Raw genomic sequence first — 13974 nt, 5'->3', positions numbered from 1 at the left:
GAAACTCCAATACTTTGGCCACCTGATATGAAGAACTGACTCATTGGAAAAGCCCCTGATGCTAGGAAAGATTGAAGGCGGGAGGAGAAGGGGACGACAGAGGATGAGATGGTTGGATGGCATCACTGGCTCAACGGACATGAGTTTGAGTAACCTCTGGGAGTTGGTAATGGACAGGGAGGCCTGGCGTGCTGCAGTCCATGGGGTTGCAAAGAGCTGGACATGACTGAGCGACTCAACTGAAACTGAAGATCTACTTGGGAGCTTGGCTCTTTCTCCCCATCCTGTCACCTACTGCTATCCATTGTTTGATGATTCTGCCCACACCCAGGCCTCAGTTTCTGCTTCATTTATAGTGGTCTAAACAGTATTTCCTAAAACAAATCCAACTATTCTTCCACCTCTTATCTTGCTCCTTTCTACATCTTTCACAGTCTTGTTTTCTTCTAACTTACTCTTACTGTTGAATTTTTCATTTTTTTTTATTTATTTTTTGCATATTTTAATATTTACTTAATATTAATTTTATTAAATATTTACTGAGCACCCATCATGCAGGCACTAGGTATATCACAGTGAAGAAGACAGAAATAGTCCTTTCCTCTCACAGAACTTTTAGACTAATGGCAGATAGAGACAAGTAAACAGGTAATTGTAATACAGTGAGATAAACACTAGGATAGAGAAAACGCCGGATACTGAGGAGGGGCATCTAACCCATCACAGGGGATCAGGAATTGGCTTGCTTGAGGATGTGAATTTTAGCTGGGTTTTGGCTACTGAGGAGAAAGAGGTGGCTAGCCAGGTGGAAACGATATGTGGTTAGAGGTGGGGTGAAGTGTATGAAATAGCATAATGCAAAGGCCCAGAGGCAAGAAAGAGGGAAATAATATCAGTTTGGAAAGTTACACAATAAAAAGGTTATTGCTAGATCATAAGAGTTCTTGAAGCCATCGTAAACCGTGAGAGTGTCCTGAAGCAGTGGGGACCCTAAACAATTATAAACAGGGGAATTATCTGATCATTATCTGCATGTATGAATGCTGCAGCTACAGGATGGAGTATGGATCAAAGAAGGAAGCAAAAGGAAGTGTGGCCTGGAATAAGTTGATTTGTCATTTTGGACACATTGAGTCTGAGATGACTATAACTCATCGAAGAAAAGATACTCAGCAGGTAGCTGGAAATGAGGGTCAGGAGGTTGAGAGAACGTGTTTGAGCTGGAGATACAGAAAATACAGGTGTCCACTGCATATGGACAGGTGGTAGCTGAAGCAGTGAGAAAAAGGCCTTGGATGGAGCTCTGAGAAACACCAAGGAGGGGGAACTTGGAAAAGAGGAGGCCAGAGAAGCGGAAGGAGGGAAACCTAGAAAGAGTATTACATTACGAAAACGCATGGACAGAAGCCTTTACAAGCGGGACCCTGGTATCTAGCATACGGCTGGTACACTGTAGGTCGCTGGAATGTGTCCACTGGATTTGACAGAAGCGGCTAATTGTAACTTTGGAAAGATGTCCGTAGTGTGGACAGAAACCAAGGTCGATCCTACGCCCAGGTGAGTCTCACGTCCGTCAGCGTGTGTCCTCCACTGCCACCACTCCAGTTCCTGCTTTTACTACCACTTCCCTGATCTTTATCAGTGGGTCGTGTGTCTACGTTTCTCTTTAGTCTCTCTTCCACAACTCTCCCTTCCTCAGAACAAAGCAATATATAATTTATCTTACATATGACTGCTAGAGTCATTTCTTTCTTAGGTACAGCTTAGCGCAAATCAATCCTGGGTCAAAACACAATGATTCTCCACTACCTTCGGATAAAATCCAAACTGCTTACTCATCATGATGTTCAGACACTTCCAGGATTTTGTACCAATCTGTGTCCAGTCATTTTGCCCACATTCCACACACCTGACTTTTAAAAAATTACCCTAAAAATTATAAAACTTTAAAAAGTCAAAATTTTAACTATAAGCATGTTGGTGAGAGTAATTTTTCTTTTATGGGAAAAAAAAAAGGATTGGGGGTAGATGGGTCCAGGGCTCTATTTATCCCACCCAGAGAACAAACAGTACCTGATGCAACAGTCTCCTAACTCAAACATTCCCTGCTGTGCTACGGCATGAGACATGAGGCTTAAAGAAGGGGGAATGTGTTCTTTTAACAATTAATAATGCATTTTATAAACTGCTTTTTAGAAAACATTTCCACACTATTATCAGTTCATTCTACTACCTTCTCAGCTAAGTAAAATGACAAGAAAAAGAAATAATAGCTTTCTTTTCAAAGGTTTTTCCCTTACCAGTCTCGGAGAAGCTGTCCAGCAGTTTCCAACTGGAAGACAGTAGTTTGTAGACACTGCCCTAGACCAGCAAGTGTCATACTTTCCAGTTATACAACAGACTTCCCTGGTGGCTCAGATGGTAAAGCGTCTGCCTACAATGCAGGAGACCCGGGTTCAATCCCTGGGTTGGGAAGATCTCCTGGAGAAGGAAATGGCAACCCCCTCCAGTATTCCTGCCTGGAAAATCCCATGAATGGAAGAGCCTAGTAGGCTACAGTCCACGGGGTCGCAAAGAGTCCGGACACGACTGATCGAATCATATCATATATGCATCAGATTTTAATTTTAATCCAAACAGATCAGTGAGGCCTGTGACACAGCAAAGGGAAATATTAAAGATTACCTAAAAGACCAAGTGGGTTTTGTTATGTAATCCCAGGCATAGCTGAATCCCTGACAACATTCCCATTCTCTTAATTTTGCTTTTCTTTGTAACTTTTGAAGATTCTGCACAATCACATACATGGGTAAAACACTTAATGCAGTGCAGTGATGATAAAATGCTTAGCAAAATGCTGCCCTTTGATAATTGATGCTGCTTGCATTGGTACTAGATTACATGGTGAATTAAATAAATGATAAATATAAATGCATGTATATGTTCACATATATAAAGATACATAAATGAAATGACCCTCAGATCAATCAGTAGATTATGTGCACTTTATCTTATATTCCCAAATAATATTTATGAAAATCTTCTTCTGAGATTGGTACAGTAAGAATTCATTATTGTGAACTTAAAATTTCACTTAATGGCATGAACTGATTATCCTGGACATAGCTTCTTGGTTTTATAGAGGAAGTATAAAGTGTGCCATGCAGTATGTTCCCCTACTTACTGTAACTATAATTTAGCACGTTCTGAATCAGAGAAAAAACATTTCCATTCATATTGCTGAACATCTCAACATATTCTATAACATGTCTTTTTTACATGCTGGTTTTATCTTTCAGCCAGGAAATATTATTATTAATAATATCTAAGATGATATTATACTCCTACAATGGCCACCGCTATTACACTGCCAGTAGTTCTCAGAAGAAATACCTGAAGCATTTGGAGGGCTTTTGCAATACATAAATAACCAATCCTGAGCCCATTTTAATTTATTAAATCTGGTATGTAGCCTGAGAATTTCCCAGGGGATTCTGATTTGATGATTAGCTATTTTTTACTCATCACAGTCTTTGCACCAGTTAGAGCTGACAGAACATGTAATTTATATTTTACATACTTGGGGCACACAATCCGTTTGGTGCCTCTGTTATTGCTAATTGTTTAGCTTAATTCATATTAAAATAAATGTCAACAATTTTTTTTTTTGTAAACTGCCATGAATACTTTTAGAGCTAATGGTCAATTTCTTAGTATTATTTATAGCATCAACTATCTTAATTTTTAGCCTAATGCTTAAGTTCAAAATAAGTAAAGCATTATTGGATGAAATGACAAATGCCAATCCTAGTTTTGACTTGCATTTTTTAGTTTTCAAGAGGAAAAAAGTTTCACATTATTTGAGTTCCTTAAACATTGTTAACAATAGAGACTTCAAACCTAGCCTTGTAGATTGTATTTTCTGCAATGTTGACAGACCCATAGGGCTTACTTACTGACTTGAGTTTCATGAATGAGCTTGAGTTAGTTCTAAGAATTTCCTCATTGATAAAATGATAAAACATTGTATGTATGTGTGTTTCATTTTTCTTTGGGAGAAGGTCAGTTGTTCTCAAAGGGGGTTATGGCCCAAGAAAAGTTAAAAATAATGGTTCAGGGAGAACTGAAAGTACACCGTACACTTAAAAAAAAAAAAAAAAAATTTTCCCCCCTATTTTAACAGTGAAAGAAAGGCAGGCTCTAAAATCAAAAGTCTTTAAAAGGCATTAAAAGGACAGACAAGGATTTCTATGAAATTTCTTAGAAAGGGAAACATATGCCAACTCAGTGTCTTTTCACCCAAAGAAAACTTTTATAATGCAGTTAATTTTTATTGTCCAAAACATTAATTTTTTTTAGATCTTAATGCTTTAATTTTTAAAATAAATTTCAATTTAGACAAAACTGCTTTCATCCAATTTACAAGTAAACAAAAATCTGTTAAAAACCTCCAAATTAGTAATTTGATTCCACAAAACAGCTCTAATCTTAATTAAAAAAAAAAAACTAACCACAACCATCTTTTGCACTGTGGATAAATATAATAGAATATTCAAGAAGACCATTAGGCCTTGGCTAGTTTATCAGTAAAAAATTGTACAGAATTCAGGAGCCTCCACTTTTCATATAGGGATGACATTCAGTTGGCTCAGGTCGCTGAATGATTCACCAGCTCCAAACAATTGATTTGGGCATAATATACCTTTAGAGGAAAGGTATCTTTGGGTTTATCTTATCTTAAAAAAAAAAAAAAAAAAACCTCAGTTTTTTAAATCATATTTTTTCCCCAAAATAAATTGGCCAGTAAATTGAATTTTTTGAAACTAGGTCAGAGAAATTCCCAAATATAACCCCAAATACACCAGGTGAGGACAAACCAATTTAAAAAATTCCTTTTAATGATTAAAACTGCCTTTTAAAACGTATCATTGTTATTTATGTGGGACGTATTCAGATCCTGTGAAATAGTACTAATAACTTCCGAGGAATTCCTAAAAGATCTTGTAAGCCTTAGAAGATCTTATGAGGTACTTAATGAATCAGTACAGTTGTTCCTTTTTCCCCTGTTTAAAAGAAGCGGAAATGAATAAGTTAAAAGGCATTTTCCTAACCCTGACTGCAAATCACAAGTTTGATGCTGCATGAAGCCAGCTGGCATGGTGCCCATTTACAGTAAGTTGTTTACTCCTTGTCCACCAATCACACCACACAGAATGAATGCCTACAGACAGAGTCAGACTGTCGTTTCCAGACAGAGCAACAGAGAAAGAGAGGTTTATAAGCTTTATTAAATTCTTAGAGGTATTACTTTTAATACTGCTTGAAATATTCTAATCCAGTTTCCATAACCTCAGCATTTTAAAGTCAAATAATTGACTGACCAGCTAACACTGTTGGGCTTCCCTGGTGGCTCAGACGGTAAAGAATCTGCCTGCAATGCAGGACACCTGGGTTCAGTCCCTGGGTCTGCAAGATCCCTGGAGAAGGGAATGGCCTCCCACTCCAGTATTGCTGCCTGGAGAATTCCATGGACAGAGCAACCTGGTGGACTACAGTCCATGGGGTAGAAAAGAGCTGGACACAACTGAGTGACTAATACACACGCCAAAGCTTAACCGTGCATCAGTGGCATGAGTGGTGTCCTCTAACAAGTCTAAGTACCTTTTAAACATTGGAGAAGGAAATGGCAACCCACTCCAGGACACTTGCCCGGAGAGTCCCATGGGCAGAGGAGCCTGGCTAGCTACAGTCCATGGGGTCGCAAGAGTCAGACACGATTTAGTGACTAAACCACATTTTAAATATAACTTTTAAAGACTACAATCTTAAAATGGATTTGAACTTAACTAGACTGAAACCTTTAAATATGCAGTGCTTAACATGAAAACCGAGAATCGTAAGAGAAACAGAATGTCCAGAGGAGGAGTGAAAAATAGAAAAAGTGAACTCTTATTATCAAGTGAGAAGTGGGTTAGAATAAGACAATGGTTCAAACAGTGATTCCTGGTCTGCCCTGAGGAAACATGTTTGCTACCTGGCACTTAGAGAGCCTCTCCCCACCCACACTGGCTAGTTTAGAGAAAACCAGCAGTACCAAACCTTTTCTTCTGGATCAAACTTGTCTACTATCACTTTTGTCTAAATGTCTCCCCATGGTTATCTGCCATCACTTGGATCAATGGCCACTGAAAGTTCAGAACATATCTTTCACGCAGTGTGTTCAATGAATGTTAAAATGAGTGATAAGACATAAAAAGGGAATGACTCATCACATAATCCTAGAATCAAGTCACCAAGCATTTTGAATAAACCCTAGCTCAAAGGGCCCTAGGAGCCAAAGGTACTTTTAAAAATCATGTTATCTGGAGAAAAAAGATGACCAACCACAGAAATGACAGATACTTTCAACAGCCTCTGTGGAAAGAGAAAGGAGCTGGTAAGACTTCAGAAACATCCAAGGCTAGCTACTATAAAACAGCACAGTTCTGTAGGAGTTTGCTTCTCTGGCTTCTTCCTTATATGCTTCTTGGGCCAACTTTTCCATAGGTTCTAAAAACATATCTTTTACTATTAGAGTACCCTAAGCAAATAATTTCATGACAACCATTTTCTATTTATCTTGGCAATTTTCCCTAATTCCCAAGCCCAAAGGGCAGAGTGAATAATTTTATTAAATGTAGGATTATTGAGGCCCTCAGAACTAGTATGGGTTGTTTTTTGTTCTAAGTCCATTATGCCCAATAAATTTGGGGTGTTAGTTCCTGCAACCTTTTGTCCTACAGTAATAATTCTTCTGCCATGTCTTTAGTTTTTTCTATTTCTCATAACTTCCATTTCTTAAAAAAAAAATCATGTGTAAATTCTGTCAAATAACTTAATAAATTATCCTGTACTACTTTCTAAAAAAAGCTTTGACGGGGTACTGAGTGCTAATGACCATCATACTTGTTAAATTTCTCGTTTAGGAGCTCACATAAGAAAGAATACACAGAGTGCTGGGACTAGGTATGGCTCAGAGCACATGTTATTTCTCATTTTTCACTAGGGGGTGAGGTTTAAATTAGACCTTAATCAGCAGGTAAATAAAACCAAATTCTATCTTTGTTACAGTAGTTAATACCTGGAAAGGTGCCAGACTCATGGCCTTGGAAATTATATGGTTTATAAACAAGATTTCAAAATAATGCTGAGGCAAGAGTGGCACTTCCTTAGTTACTTCTAAACCCAAAGGACTAATGATCATCAGCTATTCATTAAACAGGTTGAAAGTTTTATTTTATATGGGTACTGTATTTCCTGGTACATTTGCTGCTGTTGCTGCTGCTAAGTCACCTCAGTCGTGTCCGACTGTGTGCGACCCCATAGACGGCAGCCCACCAGGCTCCCCCATCCCTGGGATTCTCCAGGCAAGAACACTTGCTATAGGACAGCAAGATGGTTTGTCGATGACAAATATCTTGGAAAGAAGAATATGCATAGTATTGACAAAATTCAAATTTAATAGGTTGATAATATAATTTTTCTATAATTTCATTTCTCAGATAAATTTCTAACCTCAATTTCCCTTTCAATTTTAACCAATGGGGGAAAATTTTTTTTAATTACTCTTTTGTTAACAACTCCAACCTGTACAGAACTGAGCATCAAACCATGAGAAAGCTAAAATTGAAGAAGATCAAAAGATGCACAATTTACCTATGGAGTGAGAAATAGTTCCACAATTAAAAAATTTAAAATGAATTCTGTAATCTTCACTTTAGAGTTGAACTGAAAAAGGGTGATTTGGGCACTACAAATAGGGTCCTGGGCTTTTTTCCTTCCTTTTCTTCACCTCCCCCACTATTTTTATATATGTTTTTCAGACTAGTACCTTCAAGATAGCAGTTTTAACACTATGAAAGAAAATTCTGTGATATTATATTAGTCATCCTCACTGAAAAGTACATACCATCATAATTGTAGTTTAATTGTCTCATCTATTCCTAAATATCTTTCATCTTCCCTCAAGCCTCACTTTTCCTTACATTGTTGTTAGACATGAGAACTAAAATGAGGTCTGAAATTCTGGTTAATAGCTAACAAAAAATCCTGAAGTAAATAAGAAAAAACTTAGGCAGATACTTTCTGGAACAAGTATCTTTTCAAGCCAAATGAACAGTTCTTTCATCTAAAAACAGCCCAGTTAACATGCCTTGATCTTTAGGTTATTATGTGTTACTGAACTGGAAATTTGTTTTCAGTGAAGTATGTTAGGATCTGGCTGAATGGGGTTGGGCTACAAGGAAATTAAGGCAGATATCTCTCCTCTTCACATCCTCTTTTACCAGCAGCTCTTCCCACACCCCACTCCAATAAACAAAACATTTGTAGAACTGTTAAGTTTTGTTTTTTTCACTTCTTTATTCATCCATTTTCCAGAAGACATTATTATGTATCATTCAGTGTGGCTTAGATGGAAAAGAATCTGCCAGCAATGCAGAGACCCTGGTTCGATCCCTGGATCGGGAAGATCCTCTGGAGAAGGGAATGGCTATCCACTTCAGTATTCTTGCCTGCAGAATCCCATGGACACAGGAGCCTGGCGGGCTACAGTCCATGGAGTCGCGAAGAGTCAGACATGACTGAGCAACAAACACACAGTGTATCGGGAACGCCCCACCAGAAGTTCTGCAGTGGACAGGTCACAAGAGGACAAGAAAGGAAGAAAGGCTCTGGGACACCTGCATTAACAACAAGCATTCCAAACAAACAAATGATATAATTTTGAAGAGAGATAGCCTTAATGTCATTTCAGTCATGAGTCATGAATATTGTAGCATCCTTTGAACACTTCAGCCATTACAGCCATCTAATATCTGATATCATTAAATATTTATGAAAAGAACTCTACTGTGTAACATTACCAAAGAAACCTGAACACAAGAACCTCAAAACTATTCTTTGTTTGTAGTTTTAACCTGATCTACTTCATTTTCCTAAAAAAGGAATTTTCAAGCCCTTAGCAGCAAAATCTTGTTTTAAAACATTAAACTTTATGCAGAACATTCAATACATAAAACAGGTAAAAGTGATATTATGCTGACAAAGCATATTTTATACATTTGGAATCATAATATTAATCTATATAGGAAGCAATCAAATCAGTGAAGCTGTTTGCTAAAACCAGTAAAACTGAAACTGGAATGCCAGGCTTACCAGCAAACTCTGTCTTTATGTTTAAAAAGTTTGGAAACCACTGCCCTAAAACCTCACATTGTTTCCATTATCAGCCCCAAGCCACATTTCCACAGCTCTATCAAACTGCCTTTTTGTTATAAAAATAAAGCCCGAGCAAGAACAAGGCCCACCAAAATCTGTGGGCCAACTCCTTTTTTTCTATTTTAATTGGAGCTATTTACTTTAAAATATAGTGGTGGTTTCTGCCATACGTTGACATGCATCAGCCACAGGTGTACATGTCCCCCATCCTGAACCCCCCTCCCACCTCTCTCCCCGTCCCATCCCTCAGGTCATCCCACTGCACCAGTCCTGAGTGCCCTGTCTCATGCATCGAACCTGGACTGGTGATCTATTTCACATATGGTAATATACATTGTCTTGTCTAACTCAAAGAAACTAAGCCATGCCCTGTGGGGCCACCCAAGATGGGCCGGTCATGGTGGAGAGGTCTGACAGAATGTGGTCCACTGGAGAAGGGAATGGCAAACCACTTCAGTATTCTTGCCTTGAGAACCCCATGAACAATAGGAAAAGGCAAAATGATAGGATACAAGAGGAACTCCCCAGGTCAGTAGGTGCCCAATATGCTACTGGAGATCAGTGGAGAAATAACTCCAGAAAGAATGAAGGGATGGAGCCAAAGCAAAAACAATACCCAGCTGTGGATGTGACTGATGATAGAAGCAAGGTCCAATGCTGTAAAGAGCAATATTGTATAGGAACCTGGAATGTCAGGTCCATGAATCAAGGCAAATTGGAAGTGGTCAAACAGGAGATGGCAAGAGTGAATGTCGACATTCTAGGAATCAGAGAACTAAGATGGACTGGAATGGGTGAATTTAACTCAGATGAGCATTATATCTACTACTGGGGGCAGGAATCCCTTAGAAGAAATGGAGTAGCCATCATGGTCAACAAGAGAGTCTGAAATGTAGTACTTGGATGCAATCTCAAAAACGACAGAATGATCTCTGTTCATTTCCAAGGCAAACCATTCAATATCACAGTAATCCAAGTCTATGCCCCAACCAGTAACGCTGAAGCTGAAGTTGAAGGGTTCTATGAAGACCTACAAGACATTTTAGAACTAACACCCAAAAAAGATGTCCTTTTCATTATAGGGGACTGGAATGCAAACACCTGGGGTAACAGGCAAATTTGGCCTTATAATACGGAATGAAGCAGGGCAAAGGCTAATAGAGTTTTGCCAAGAGAACACACTGGTCATGGCAAACACTCTCTTCCAACAACGCAAGAGAAGACTCTATACATGGACATCACCAGATAGTCAACACTGAAATCAGATTGATTATATTCTTTGCAGCCAAAGATGGAGAAGCTCTATACAGTCAGCAAAAACAAGACCAGGAACTGACTGGCTCAGATCATGAACTCCTTATTGCCAAATTCAGACTTAAATTGAAGAAAGTAGGGAAAACCGCTAGACAATTCAAGTATGACCTAAATCAAATCCCTTATGATTATACAGTGGAAGTGAGAAATAGATTTAAGGGACTAGATCTGATAGATAGAGTGCCTGATGAACTATGGACAGAGGTTTGTGACATTGTATAGGAGACAGGGATCAAGACCATCCCCATGGAAAAGAAATGCAAAAAAGAAAAATGGCTGTCTGGGGGAGGCCTTACAAATAGCTGTGAAAAGAACAGAAGCGAAAAGCAAAGGAGAAAAGGAAAGATATAAGCATCTGAATGCAGAGTTCCAAAGAATAGCAAGAAGAGATAAGAAAGCCTTCCTCAGCGATCAATGCAAAGAAAGAGAGGAAAACAGAATGAGAAAGACTAGAGATCTCTTCAAGAAAATTAAGAGATATCAAGGGAACATTTCATGCAAAGATGGGCTCAATAAAGGACAGAAATGGTACGGACCTAACAGAAGCAGAAGATATTAAGAAGAGGTGGCAAGAATACACAGAAGAACTGCACAAAAAAGATCTTCATGACCCAGATAATCACGATGGTGTGATCACTCACCTAGAGCCAGACATCCTGGAATGTGAAGTCAAGTGGGCCTTAGAAAGCATCACTACAAACAAAGTTAGTGGAGGTGATGGAATTCCAGTTGAGCTATTTCAAATCCTGGAAGAAGATGCTGTGAAAGTGCTGCACTCAATATGCCAGCAAATTTGGAAAACTCAGCAGTGGCCACAGGATTGGAAAAGGTCAGTTTTCATTCCAATCCCAAAGAAAGGCAATGCCAAAGAATGCTCAAACTACCACACAATTGCACTCATCTCACACACTAGTAAAGTAATGCTCAAAATTCTCCAAGCCAGGCTTCAGCAATACATGAACTGTGAACTTTCAGATGTTCGAGCTTGTTTTAGAAAAGGCAGAGGAACCAGAGATCAAATTGCCAACATCTGCTGGATCATGGAAAAAGCAAGAGAGTTCCAGAAAAAGATCTATTTCTGCTTTATTGACTATGCCAAAGCCTTTGACTGTGTGGATCATAAGAAACTGTGGAAAATTCTGAAAGAGATGGGAATACTAGACCACCTGACCTGCCTCTTCAGAAAGCTCTATGCAGGTCAGGAAGCAACAGTTAGAACTGGACATGGAACAACAGACTGGTTCCAAATAGGAAAAGGGGTACGTCAAGGTTGTATATTGTCACCCTGCCTATTTAACTTATATGCAGAGTACATCATGAGAAACACTGGGCTGGAAGAAGCCCAAGCTGGAATCAAGATTTCCAGGAGAGATATCAATAACCTCAGATTGACATGCAGATGACACCACCCTTATGGCAGAAAGTGAAGAGGAACTCAAAAGCCTCTTGATGAAAGTGAAAGAGGAGACTGAAAAAGTTGGCTTAAAGCTCAACATTCAGAAAACTAAGATAATGGCATCTAGTCCCATCACTTCATGGGAAATAGATGGGGAAACAGTGGAAACAGTGGCAGACTTTATATTTTGGGCTCCAAAATTATTGTAGATGGTGATTGCAGCCATGAAATTAAAAGACGCTTACTCCTTGGAAGGAAAATCATGACCTACCTAGATAGCATATTTAAAAGAAGAGACATTACTTTGCCGACTAAGGTCCGTCTACTCCGGGCTATGGTTTTTCCTGTGGTCATGTACGGAAGTGAGAGTTGGACTATGAAGAAGGCTGAGCGCTGAAGAATTGATGCGTTTGAACTGTGGTGTTGGAGAAGACTCTTGAGAGTCCCTTGGACTGCAAGGAGATCCAAGCAGTCCATTCTGAAGGAGATCAGCCCTGGGATTTCTTTGGAAGGAATGATGCTAAAGCTGAAACTCCAATACTCTGGCCACCTCATGTGAAGAGTAGCCTTACTGGAAAAGACTCTGATGCTGGGAGGGATTGGGGGCAGGAGGAGAAGGGGACGACACAGGATGAGATGGCTGGATGGCATCATCGACTCGATGGACATGAGTTTGGGGGAACTCCGGGAGTTGGTGATGGACAGGGAGCCCTGGCGTGCTGTAATTCATGGGGTCACAAAGAATCGGACACGACTGAGCGACTGAACTGAACTGACTGAAATAAACAGGCAGAACTGTTGAATTACAGAAGACAAAATAGGCAGCAGCAATACGGGAATTGATGTCACTGAATTAAAACTTTATTCTTGATTATGGAATAATCAAAAATACTAAATTTTAGAAGAATTAGAAAAGGAATTGAAAGGTACGTTAGTTGTTAAAAAGTTTTCTATGGGTCACAATGGAGAGTCTTATTCCTTATTTCTGTACACATGCCTTTTAAAAACATATGTGACAAGTGAAAAGACATATTTTACATGGGGTTGTGGGGATGAGGTGGGTAATGTTCTATTGCAAGAAAGCTAAATAAAGTATACTACACAAAATTCTTATTTGTATTTCATTCTAAAGACAGTGTATTCAGTGATATATTCCCATACTTTACACATGTTCTCTGATTTTTCTCCCTATATTACTGAACAAAATGTACATCTGATTAAGTGTAAAGACCAAGCAGATGAAGCCATGGATCGACTATTTGGTGCATATTCAAAATTTCTAAAACTGTCCTGATTTTATTAAATACAGAAACCCAACATTTTTATCCCTGTATCAGCAATGTAATTTTTCTATTTTCAGTTAACTTCACTAAATTCACATAAAAATATAATATGCCAAATGGCATTTGAAATAAAATTTAAAACCCTGGAATTCTTTCTTCAAAGAAAAGCGTCACTGGAAATGAGGTATGTAATAAAAGCTGGGTAGGTTTCTCTGTGCTAAACCCCAGCTTCTGGAGTTATCAGTATGGTTCCTGACAGTTCCTCAGAGTAGTTTGAAAAATATTACTACAACAGTCAACTGCTCAGATACCACAATACAGGTAAAGACTGCATTACTGCCACAACCGCTGGACGGCAGAAGCACCACCACAGACCACAGACCGGCCTGAAATGTCCGCCAGCTGCCGTAAGACAGTTCGGTGGAGAAGGCATAAGTATGTACTTTTCAAACAACTGCAACCTCTTTACAAAAAACCTCAAAACTCATTTGTTCCAAAGTTGAACTTGTGATGGTTCAGGACCACTTATAGAGTAATATACAAGACAACAGATTGTAAAGTTAAGACCAACAATAAAACAGTTTGCAAGAGCTCCAATGTTCGCTTTTGGCGAATGTGAATTCATTTTCCCAACCACAGTAGTATTTTCCATTATTCAGAACTGGGAGAGACTTCAGAAAAAAAATAAAAAATTTGGGTTTCACAAAAAGTGCTTTTAATATA

The 13974-nt window shown here is 38.8% G+C and overlaps 1 protein-coding gene and 1 non-coding gene across 10 annotated transcripts in view; one reads left to right on the top strand and one right to left on the bottom strand.

The window, feature by feature from the left end:
- NR3C1 (nuclear receptor subfamily 3 group C member 1) overlaps nt 1-13974 on the bottom strand; it is a 117201-nt gene that overhangs the window by 63889 nt on the left and 39338 nt on the right. The window lies entirely within an intron of this gene.
- TRNAC-ACA lies at nt 2404-2475 on the top strand. The gene has a single exon. It is a non-coding gene; the product is annotated as a tRNA-Cys (tRNA).

Source organism: Oryx dammah, unplaced genomic scaffold, assembly GCF_014754425.2.
Source record: "Oryx dammah isolate SB20612 unplaced genomic scaffold, SCBI_Odam_1.1 HiC_scaffold_5, whole genome shotgun sequence".
NCBI classification, from domain to species: Eukaryota; Metazoa; Chordata; class Mammalia; order Artiodactyla; family Bovidae; genus Oryx; species Oryx dammah.
Note: the sequence above shows the minus strand (reverse complement) of the source record. Positions and strands in the feature narration are given on the sequence as shown.